This window comes from Pteropus medius, unplaced genomic scaffold (assembly GCF_902729225.1).
Source record: "Pteropus medius unplaced genomic scaffold, Ma_sr-lr_union100, whole genome shotgun sequence".
NCBI classification, from domain to species: Eukaryota; Metazoa; Chordata; class Mammalia; order Chiroptera; family Pteropodidae; genus Pteropus; species Pteropus medius.
In genome coordinates this window covers 1,838,772-1,850,342 of record NW_024342466.1, presented here as the reverse complement: position 1 = coordinate 1,850,342, position 11,571 = coordinate 1,838,772, and the positions used below count along the sequence as shown (strand labels likewise).

At 62.5% G+C, this 11,571-nt stretch overlaps 1 long non-coding RNA gene across 1 annotated transcript in view; it reads right to left on the bottom strand.

The window, feature by feature from the left end:
- Nucleotides 1-479: 479 nt before the first annotated feature.
- Nucleotides 480-11,571, bottom strand: part of LOC120600769 (uncharacterized) — a 17,689-nt gene continuing 6,597 nt past the window's right edge. The window contains exons 2-3 of the long non-coding RNA XR_005652281.1: nt 2,456-2,521; nt 480-800 (exon numbers count right to left, since the gene is read on the bottom strand). This is a non-coding gene — a long non-coding RNA (uncharacterized LOC120600769). The remainder of the gene's footprint in view (nt 801-2,455; nt 2,522-11,571) is intronic.

The window sequence follows — 11,571 nt, the reverse complement described above, 5'->3', positions numbered from 1 at the left end:
CGCCAGGGGCTGGGATGTGGACATAGTTGGGGGGGACACTATTTGACGCTCTAGAGGGATGACCGTGCCACCCCCATTTTAGAGACGACGACATAACAGGAAGTTTCAATAACTGCTAACGATATAGAACTGGCGAGAAGCAGAGCACAGAGCTGGGGGGGGCGGGGTGCGCATGTCACGTGTGTGTGTTCCAGAGAAAGAGACCTCTTGGATTTCTGACGACACCCCGAAGCAAAGTCGAGTACCCAGAAACGGTGTCAGTCTCGACCCTCCCAGAACCAGGGTGCCTGAGTAGGCCCTGTGTACCCACAGTTCACCCTCCAGCAGGCAGCCGCCCTCCCAAACAGGGTCAGTGACGCTGGCACAAGTGACAATGACCGCAAAACGGAGAGGCACACACGCACGGGCACACGCAGCAGCGAGGACGCCTCCTCCGCTGACCGACGAGGGCCCGCTCGCTGGCCAGCGCCTCGCCTGGGGCTCAGGGCTCCCCTGGTGTCTTCGCTTGCGAGGGTGGATCATAAATCCTCATTTAACGCGGATGATTGCTCTGCTCGAGGGGAATATGTCAGCTGTCACGAGTGCCAGGGGGCTTCGCCCCGCTGCCTCGGGCGAGCCGAGCCCGATGCTTGAAGAGCAGGCGCGCGAACCAGCCTCCAGAAAAATTACAGACGTCTAGCAGGAGACGTCGAGATCTCCAGACCGTTGATCCAAGACCGAAGGAATTACAATAGGAAATGTGACGATCGCAGGACAGACGTATCAGAGTGCGCTCGTCACTTACTCGGAGGGAGCAGGAACTGGGGAAGAAGAGAATATGGAACGTTAATTAACCTGCCAAGCGCATAACCCGTCACCCGCATCGGAGCTCAGAAGAGAATGACGGAGAAGCAGAGATGCAGAGCCACTTCTGGCGTGGGGGGGACACGGGGGTGCCGACCTTGCAGTCCTAATGCTGGCCGTGAGGACGCAGGGCCGGGGCGTTTGGGGAACAGCGGGAAGCCACCCCGCTCCCCAGCCCGGGCTGCTGCTGGGAGCGATGCCCCTGCCTCGGCTCACCCGACTCTCCGGAAAACGGGGTCCCCGTTAAGAGAGCTGCCTCGTTTCCTTCTGACTTTAATCAACGTTGGCCAAGGACCCCGCTTCCCCCACAGCCGGGACGAGGTCCCCGAGCATGTGGGTGCTGACGAGCACACAGGCGTCGGGTGGGTGGTGTCTAGCAGAATGGGGGTCCGGTTAAGTGGGGCCACTCTTTCTGTAAAGACACCCAAGCGTGAAGAAGCAAAGAGCCTGGAAAGCGGTCCCCAGAGCATTGGGGTCATCCTCTGGTCCTACGAAGGGACGTCCTGGGATGGTGAAGGCGTGGCGGCCACGTCAACCTGGCAGACTCCAGTGTTGCCGGCGTGCTCGCCTCTTTGTGGGCCTGGTTAGTTCTCTGAAATGGATGCCCCGCGGGGTCGCCGTGCACGGACCAGTGACCCGCAGGGCCTGTCCCTGACCATCTCCTGTGCTCACGCTGTAGGATCCGCTCTCCAGGCCTGTCACCCCCACACTGTGCACAGACCAGTGACCCGCAGGGCCTGTCCCTCCGCCACGCACATGCCAGCTCCCTGCACAGTCCGACAGAGCTGACTTCCTTCTGCCTCCCTGGCCTTGGGAAGACAGCCAGAGTCTGACCGCTGGTCCGAAGGACTCTAGGGGGCTCCCCACCTTGGACCCCAACTTCATTTCACCCCTCCCTCCTCTCACGAGGGCCAACCACGCTGGACCCCTCGGTCCCCGTGCCCCCCTGACGCTGCCCTAACCCCTGACACGCCCGCCCCTTCTGAGCCGTTGAGTCTCCTCTTAATGACCCTCCTGCCGTCGGATGCCCCGGCCACCTGGGGCAGCAGGCGTCCCTCCACCGCGGGGCTTCGTCCCAGCCCTGATCGCCCCCTCCGTGACTCCTGCGTCCTGGCCACGTCCCCGCACCTGTCAGCCGTGAGCGCGGGAGCAGGTCCAGCAGCCCCGTGCACCCCGGCGGCCCCCGCCTGCGTCTGGGCTCCGCTCACCGAGCGGGTGAAGGGGTGACGCTGGCCGTGGCCGTGCGGCATGGAAGACCGTGCCCGGCAGGCCGGCCTCTGAAGCGGGGCCTCCAGAAAGCGCCAGACGTGCTCGCGGCGCCTCCGACTCTGTGGAGCCGCAGACAGAGACGCCGCTGCATCGGGCCACGGGGATTAAGGGAGATAAGGGACGTGGACAGCCAGGGCGGCGTCTGGCACGGAGCGGACGCTCACGACCCCCTAAGTTTCTAAAGATACGGTTCGGCCAACAGCGTGCGCGGTTTAAATCCTTTCCCGACCGACCCCCTCGCTATCGTTCCTCCCTCCATACGTGCAGAAAGGCCTCGTGTTTTATCTCCACCATAAGTCATCCGAAACAGCCATTTAAAAAAAAATAAAGATTAACGTTTTACCTTTCCCACAGATCCTGAGCTCCAAGAAGATGATAACGATGGATTTTGAAGCAAATGTTTCTTTTTCTGGGGGTGAAAAATAGAAGGTGAATTTTAAAACGCGGCTCAGAGCTGAAGGAGAGAGAATTCAGAGCGTCGCCCCCCTCCCCGCCCCCCAAGCTTGCATCAAAAGATGAATGGAGAGAGAATTCGAACCTGAATGGAAAACCGAAAGGGAGATAATAAGACAATGGCCTCAGCCCCCCGACCCCGCCTTTGCCCTTACACCCCGTCCCACCCGGCGAATTTTAAAAAGAAAAACCTTTTCTTAGTGACAATGACAATACTTACCAAAAAAAAAAAAAAAGATATAAAATGGCGAGGAAAGCATAATTTATTGTAGCAAAGACAAATGTCTGTCTGTCGAGGAAAACAATACGCAAAAAAGAGGGGAGACAAAACCCCCCAAACAATGGGGGCCACGGGGAGGGCTGCATCCGGGACACGGAGCCTGGCACCACGGTGCCCAGAAAGGGCACATGAGACACATGGAAGGGGCGAGACCGGGCCCAGCCGGGGAGGGGCGGCAGGGGGGCAGGGCTTTGTGCTGGGTGCGGGAGGGTTCTTGAGGGATCGAGCCGTGTGAGGGGCCATTGTGCAGGGAACAAAGAGACACCTGGTGGTTCCCTCTGCAGAGAGGCGGGGCCTCGCTGCTGCCCGGCTCCGTCCACCCCGTCCACCGAGGCCCACCGTGGGCCTCTGCCCCGTCGCCCTGACCGTGGGAGCAGAAGAGACAGCACGGTCCCTGGTCCTACAGGCGAGGACAGAGAGCTCAGGGCCGAAGACTCAGACTCAGAGGTTCAAAGGGTCACTCCCCTTGTCCGGTGACACTGGCTCAGGAAAGTACCCAAGATAGCAGTGTCTCCAGACCGCCTGCCCCCACCTCTCAGCAGGACGGCTCCTCTGTGTCAGGCTCTGAGTCACTGGAAAATGCACCAGTGCCAGGCCAAAGGGCCACGGGGCGGGGGATCCCAGCAGGCTGGCGTGGGACGTGGGGTGCAACCAGCTCCCTGGGTGGTTAGAGCATGTTGTCACTTGGGTGGGCTCAGCAGGACAGGCCACCACAGCTCCTGGCCCCAAACACCCCAGCTGAATGTCAGACCGAGTGTGTGGGTTGAAGGGTGACGCCCCCAAAAGACATGTCCACTTCCCGACCCTGGGAAGGGGACCTGATTTGGAAGAAGGGTCTTCGCAGATGTCGGCAAGTTAAGGATCTTCGGTGAGGCGCTCATCCTGGCCTATCTGGGTGGGCCCCAAAGCCAGTGCTAAGTGTCCTTGGAAGGGACGGAAGGGAAGAAGCAGGGGGAAGAGGCAGAGACTGGAGGGTGCGGCCGCAAGCCCAGGGCCGCCTGGAGCCACCACACGCTGGGGGAGGCGAGGACCAGAGGCTTCCCGACGACGCTGGGAGGGACACAGCCCCGCTGGTGCCCTGGTTCCCGGCCTTGAGCCCCCAGGATTTGAGAGAGTACACATCTGTCGTTTTAAGACACTCAGTTGACGAAGCTTTAGATGGCAGCCTCAACCTGGACTCAGGAAGATGTGACCTGCTGGGGGCTGGTGCGGGGAACATCCGGGACCCCGGCTTCTCCCACGGCACCCCCGCCACCTGCCACCTGGGACCCTCTCCAGGAGGGAGGGCGCTGACACGGGCCCCGGAAGACACACGGTCTCTAGGGAGGTCGGAGTGGGAAGGGAGCAGAGGCAGGCGAGGCTTCCAGATGCCCGGCCCCCTGCCCGGCCAGCTCCGTGTGCCCCATGTCCACCTCCCTTCAACTTTGCTGTCAGACCCCCTGCAGGAAGCAGTCCTTCCGAATTGTCCACAGCCGCCTGCAGCCACATGGAGAGGCAGCAAGGCCACCTACACACCCAGGGCAGCTGAGCCAAGATGGCAAGACTGTCTCCTTGTAGGCTGTGAATAACCAAGGTGTGGCCGCCCTGCTCAGGGTCGTGGTCCGTGATGTCACTACTTTTCTCCTGAGTGAGGCCTTTCGAGTCCTCTACCCCTGCTAGCTGTCTCAGCTAGTGCACGATGCTGGCGACAGCTCTCCTGTCCCCCACGGGAAGACCAGAGTCTGTCCCTCCTCTGCATCCCACAGTGGAGGTGGGTGACGAGAGACGGGGAAGCCTCACAGGACCCTGGCCGCAGGGGTGGGGCCTTCGGGGCTGGAACCCTGTCACGGTCTCCCACCCACAGAACTATGTCCCCAGGCCAGCAAACATGGGGGTTCACGTCAGGCAGAGAAGGCTAGTGCCTGTCAGGCCGGAGTACGTGCGAGGGGACACAGGTGAGCCGCCCACGCCAGCCCCCGGAGGGGCAGGGCGATGGCGAAGCCTGAGCGGGGGCTCCTTCTGGCACTGGCGGTGGCTTCCTGGAGGAGGTGACCCAGACCTGCATGGTAAAGGACGAGCAAGAGGCGGGCACAGTTAGTAAGAGATCGGCGGACATGGCGTGCGCGATTAAAACGCACCTTATTTCAGAAAAACGCTGCTTCTCTCAGTCACACTGGGAAAATCGAGACCAAGGTTACAGGCACATCGCGCTGGCCTCCTCCCCATCCACCTGCACCCCGCCGTCCCTAAGCACCGGGGTCCACCAGGACCCCGGCCGTGCTGACCCCGTCCCCCCCACTCCCAGACTGCAGTTACTCTGGGAAGCGGGTCTGTCTACACAGCAGGGAGCCGCACGGCACTTGCCAGACCAGGCTCCTGGAAGCTACATCCAGGGCCACAGTAAAGGGCTCCGTTCTCAGGAAGCATTTGGAAAATGCTGGGAGGAATTTACACGGGTTTGTTACTCACCTGGCCTCTCGGAGTGCTCTAAGGAGCACAGAGCCTCTGGGGGGAGCAGAGCGAGCACACTGGGCTGACTAGGGCCCCCCAAAACTCACGCCCGCCGGAGCTCGGCCGCGATCTCACGTGGAAACAGGCCCTTGGCAGGTGTAATGTGTGTAAACGAGGTGCGGTCACACCAGGTGACACTGGGCCGTGGGGTCGGGACGGTTGTTCTCGTAAGAAATGGACACACGCAAGAGGCAGTGCCCAGGTCTGGCCATCACCCCCCTGGGCCCCTACCCTGGGCTGTAGGCCAGCTTCTGCCCGGGCCGACCACACCCTGCTCCCGTATCTCCCCTCCCGCGGCTCCAGCTGCTCCGTCCGCCCCGTGCAGGTCAAGTTCAGCTGGTGAGTGGCGGCTCTCTCTCTAGGTGACTGGCTTTCCTGGGGCCCACGTTTCTGCAGGTGACGAGGCCCCTCTCGGCCCCTCTGCCAAGGTCCCCACCCCCAGCCGGATCCAGAAGCTGTGGGTTCAGCGCTCACTTTCCCCTCCCAGCTGTGGGGGGACCAATAGCTGGGTGCACCCAGGATCCTGGGGCTCCCCAGATCCAGAACATTCAGCGCCGAACCAACACAGCTGGCAAACTGGGGCAAGGCGGCCCCCCAGCTCCGGCTTCTTAGGGAAAGTCTGCCCTGCACCTCGGAGCCCCAGCTGGGCCACAGCCCGGGTCACGAAGCCTCATTACACAGATCCCCCTGGGTGTCACCTCCTTCACCTTCCTAGGGGCTCATGTCCCATAACAAGCATCGGCGGCATCAGAAGGCCATGGGGGACCAAGTCAGCAGACGTGTCTTCTGGAGTCCCAGATGTCACTGTATCTGCTTATTATCGACACTCAGCTTCCTGAGCCCCAGCAGCAGCCCGTCAGCCCAGGAAAACGGCCCAGACATGGCCGCTGCCCCCTACGCCTGGGTCTCTGGGTCCCTGGGTCCCTGGGTCCTGCTGACATCGTCTGAGTGCGAGCTCTCCCACCCTGAACCAGGCACGGGGGATGGGACCACGAGACCAGCAGGACACTGCGCCATCCTGCGTCCCCCACAGGGAGGGGGACTCGCCGTGTGTGCGTGGAGAGATGCCATGTGCTGGAAGGGGGTGCAGCTGTCGGGGGGCATGAAAGAAAGCCACACAGGAGGGGGCGAGAGCCGCAGCAGGCCTGGCCCGGGCCTCCTCTCCCAGCTCTGCACCATACGCCGGGCCCTGGGGTGGCTCACTCCGCTCTACCCCCCACACAGAGGAGCACGCCCACACTCCCAGCCTCACCCCCTCAGAGTGAGGGCTAGCCTCACGGGACCCCCATGGGGACAGGGCTCCCCGCCAGCCTCCCCTGGGCCTCAGCACGTCCTTGCAAACACAGACCCTGGCGGCCGCCACGCTCGCCAGACCCCAGCAGACAGGGCCGCCTCCCCGGAGCACAGTGGGAGCCCTGGCTCTCTGAGGCGGCACCGCTGCTGGGTCCTGAGGGGCTCCTCGGGTCCTACAGCGGGACCCCCAGGCCTTCATCGGGGACAGGGAAGGCTGACTGGGCGGCAGGCAGTGTCCAGGGAAAGGCTTGTGCTTTACGGATGGGAAATAACGTAAACGCCGGTGGATCGCATGCACCCCGAATGTGCCCCCTGGGAAGGCCGCCCTGGGACCTGGGCACTCGAGGGTTCCAACTCGTCTCCACAGAAGGAATTTGCCACTTCGCAGAGATGCCCATCCAACCCCGGCAGCAGGAGCTGGTGGCCGGGGGCCTCGCTCGGCTGGTGACTGGCCTGACCTCAGGCGGCTGTGGCCCCCACACAGCTTCGCTCCCTCTCTGCTCGGCGGGCAGGGACCCCGCGGGGACAGCCTCGCTCCCAGGGAGTCCAGGGTCAAGAAAGACACTAGCTTACTGGCCAGTCTCCTGGTGTCACCCGTGTTGATTAATTAGTTAAATGATTCTTTTTATGTAACATCAGACTGACTTTCAGGGAGAAAATCACATCTGTGCATTTGGGGACCCCGGAGCACTGCGGACAATTTCTTGCGAGGGTGGAGGGTTGGCTGTTATTCTACCCACTTTGAGGCTCAGAGACGTTAAATCATTTCATCGGGGTCGCAAGGGGGGGTGGCTTTACCCCAGGTCTCCGGACTCCTGTCCCAGCTCATCACTCACTCGTGTGACGGATATTTTTCAGGGTGCTCCAGGTGTGGGGGACACCACGGTGCCCCAGCCACACAGAAGCTCCGGCCCCGGGGACTGGTGTCCTGGCAGGGAGGACGGGCACTGAACACTCACGCGTGTGCGCACACACACACACACACACGCATGCACACACTCACGCACGTCAGACCCTGGTGAGGAGGCACAGGACCTTCGTCCGATACTCTGAGGCCCTCAAACATTTCTCAAGCAACAGAAACCCTTTCCCTGACCCCCCCAAAAAGCTGACATTGAATCGCAATTAAAAAACTGATCCAAGGTGACCTCTGGACGAGATGCGGGCAGAGAGGGCCCTCGCCGTGGCCCCTCCTTGTACCCCGGCCCAACCCTCTCCCCAGCCGTGAAGCCCGTCTGCAGAACGTGGGGGATCCACGGAGCCCAGAGCACGTTCAGTACACCGCCCGGACCCTGGCCCCGATGTCGGCTGGGCTCTTGTCTCAGATGGCTGCCCTGTTCTAGACCACAGCCCCGCCTGGCATCAGCTGCCCACTGAGAGCCTGGCCAGGCTGAACTGGGAGGCTGGCCGTGCCCGAGACCCACCACCATGCTTGTCCCCCGTCGGGAACCGGCCGGGTTCCCACAGTGACACCAGGGGCTGCCCACCCCCCTTTGCTTCCGTCCACTCCAAAGCACTTCATGTTGCTGGGGGGCGGGGGGGCGCTGAGAACCTGGCACCTCCCCGAGGACACGGGCCCTGGACACCGAGGATGGAGACAAACGGCCCCCTTGTCTGACAGGCTCAGCCATCCCCAGCGCCGGGCACCCAGGCCATGGCGCATTAGCGGGGTCCTGAGAAAAGGGGCCGCTGGGGCCCGCGTCCGCCGGGTCTTTATTCCCCGTCCACACTCTTCTCTCTGTGGGGACGGACCCAGCCAAGGGCCAGCGAGGGAGGCGAGCTTGGTTTCTGAGCAGCGGCTGAGGTCACGCGGGACTTCACAGAAGCCTTTGAGTGAGCGTTAGCTGGAGGCTGAGCACGGAGGGGAATACTAAACCGAGGGGTGCAGGGGGGCAACCGAGAACTCACAGCTCTCCCCCTGAGCTGCCGGTCACCGGGAAGAAGCCCCACCCCCACCGTCCGAGCCTCTCGCTTCCTGGGCGCGTTTAAGTCCTCCAGTCCCCTGCTGGCCTCTCTCCTGCCTTCGATTGTTCTCGCTCCTTTCAACTGCTGTCAGCTCCTTTCCCGGACTGCGCTAAGCGCTCACCCTAAGACGGCCGATGAACTGGAGTAAAAGGCTGGACGCTGCCGGAGAGAAACCGCTGTCAGAGGCCGGGGCCCGCTCGCGGTCGGCCCCCCGAGAATTAGCCAGGGCAGGGTGCCGGCGAGGCCCGGAGTCGGAGAGGCATCTGTCCTGCTGCCGGCCACTTGCGCCCAGGCCCCGTCTGCCTGGACGGCTGCGTTGTCCACCGACGGACACAGGGGTCTCTGTGGCTGCCCCATACCCCGTGCCCCTCGCATAGCCCCCAGCTCTTCCTGCCACACACCCCGATCCTGACCTCTGGGACGTCCACACGGCACAGCTCGGGGCCCCCTTCACAGCATGGGGTGAGTGGCCCCTGGTGTGGCACCTTGCGGTTCCCTGGGTATGCACGTGCCTCCCACAGTGTCCCAAACCCTCCGCCTGGGACCCAAGGCCACACTGCAAACATGACCTGACCTGGGCACAGCGGGAGCAGCCGGAGCTGCCCTGACACCATGGGCTACTCCCAGCCCTGACACCATGGGCTACTCTGTCCCAGAGCCCGGAGACGTCGGCCCAGCTACGGCAGGGTCCTGTCCTGTGCTGTGTTTACAGCCACTGACCCTCTCATGTCACTTTCTAAACCAGCTCTTCCCCAATGTCCTTCACCAGCTGGGCCTTTCTACACCTTAGTGCAAGACGAAAATCACCACTATTGTCTCTGTAAAGATATTTAAGTGCATTATAATCAACACGCATGCAGAACAGTGCACGAGACGGGCAACGTGGAGAGGCCGAGCTAGTTCCTCCAGGGCCTGGACATATGACGGCGGCGGCAGCTGAGCGGCCTTTGCACAGAGCTTCCTGAGACGACGCAGAAAGGCAAGGGCCGCGGGTGTCCGCTGACAGGTGGGAGGCGGCGGAGCGGCCTTACCTCGAGACCCGCTGCTCCCTGGCAGGAATCAGAAAGGAGCGCGTGTTTTCTTACGTAAGTGCCGTTAGTAACATGACAGGAAAACCGGCCACGGCGGGGTTCTCCCGGTCGGCGTCGGTCATGACCGAACATGAAAGGAGCAGCCTGGCCCTCGCGCTGGGACGCCTGGCAGCCCCGTCGTGACCCACGGGCATCGTCCAGCCTATGGGGTCTTTAGGGATCCGGCGGAGTAGGTGTCACACACGGCCTCGTGCCGTTTGAAAGCTCACTTCACAGGTCGTGCAGCCGGGGCTGAGGCGGGTCCGAAGGCACAGCCCTGAGCGAGTCTGACCGGGGGACACGGTCTCTGCGTCCGAGCGAGAGCCCTCAGACTGACCAGGACTCTGCGGTGGAGGAGAAAGCAGGCGTGGGGGAGGCTCGGCCACCGGAGAGGACGAGAGGCCACGAGGGGCGTCGCACACAGGCCGAGGCCCAGTGCCGGTCTCACGCTGGGAACGGTGGTGGCCAAAGGCGTGCGCTCTGTGCTGGCCAAGCAGCCGGGGCCCGGGGTGCCAGCTGCACGGCCACCAGGCTGAGGCCCCAGGCCCAGACGCTAAGGCGCCCTTGGACCGTCTTCCGTTACTGAATGCCGTCCTTTCTAGTCCCTTCTTCCCAGCTTCCGCCCGCCCCGCTCACGGCTTCCTTCTCTGGTTTTTCTTTCTTGTTTTCCCGAGTATTATTTTCTACTCATTTCTATTGTTGTTATTCTTAGAGTAAGGCCATCCTCCAGGAGGCCACGGGACGGGCCCCGCCTCCCAGGACAAAGCTTCGCGCATCCTCAGCGGGGCTGGAATAGCCTTCTAGACCAATGACAAGTGCCTGACGGAGGCCCAGCTGGGCGGTCCTGTGAGGCAGGTGCTGCCCCCTCGCCCAGTCTTGAGCCACCGGGTCTCTGAGAAGGAGCCCAGTGACACCCGGCATACTCTGCGGGCCGTCCCTTTGCTGCTGGCAGCTCTGTCGGCCAGGGTCTGTGCTCACACCAAACCCTCTCTCCCAATCTGGCCCGCGTGTGTGAGCACCTACTGGGTGCTCACTCTCAGTTCTCAGGAGGCCGCCGGGCACAGGGCGGACGGTGCGGTCCTGAATCCGGGCTCTTGTCGCAGCCCCCCGTCTTGTCCCCCGCGCTCCATGCCCCCCCCGGCCTCCTGGGTTCGACCTCGTTGTGGGTGGGGGGGGTGGATTGCAACCTGCTCCCACCACCGTGCGGACCGAGGCCACTGTCAACATCCTGCAAGAGATGATGTCACCACGACAGGACGAGTCTGACACGGGCTGCTGCCGGAGGAGTGACCCGCCCGTCCCTAATCATGTCAGCATGCGGATTACACAGGGACACAGCACAGCCCAGAGCGCACCCCCAAATAGTTAATTCTGCATCGACGAAAGCACAGCCCAGAATGCACTTTCAAAGTCAGCACCCCGCGACGGACGCAGCACAAGCTTCTAGACTTTAATGGTTCTTCATTCTCAGGAGCTTCATACTATGTCTGCCTCAAGGAGCCTTTGTGAAGCTAGGGATTTGCTGCCTGTTTCACTCTGTTAATTCGCTCTCAGCCGGGCCTCTCTGTCTAAACACCTCGGCGATCCTCTCGAAATATTGGAGTGCCAAGCATCTGTTCCTCCTGTCTGTCTCCATGAGTTGAGCCACACGTGATCAGACCTCCAGGTGGGGGGCGGGGGCCGCCGTTTCGCCCCACTGGGCCCAGCCCTGCTCACCCCTCCCTTCCGCACCCTCCCTGCGGCGTCTGCCAGGCGCCATCCACGGGGTGCTTCCTGGGTTGACGGCCAAGCCCTCCTCCTCCCCGGGGTGCTGTGCGCAGACCTCGCCAACCGCACGGAGCCTGAGGGTGGCCGTTCGCCACCAACTCCAGCCAACGGGGGCCGAGCCCGTCGCATCCTTGAATTCAC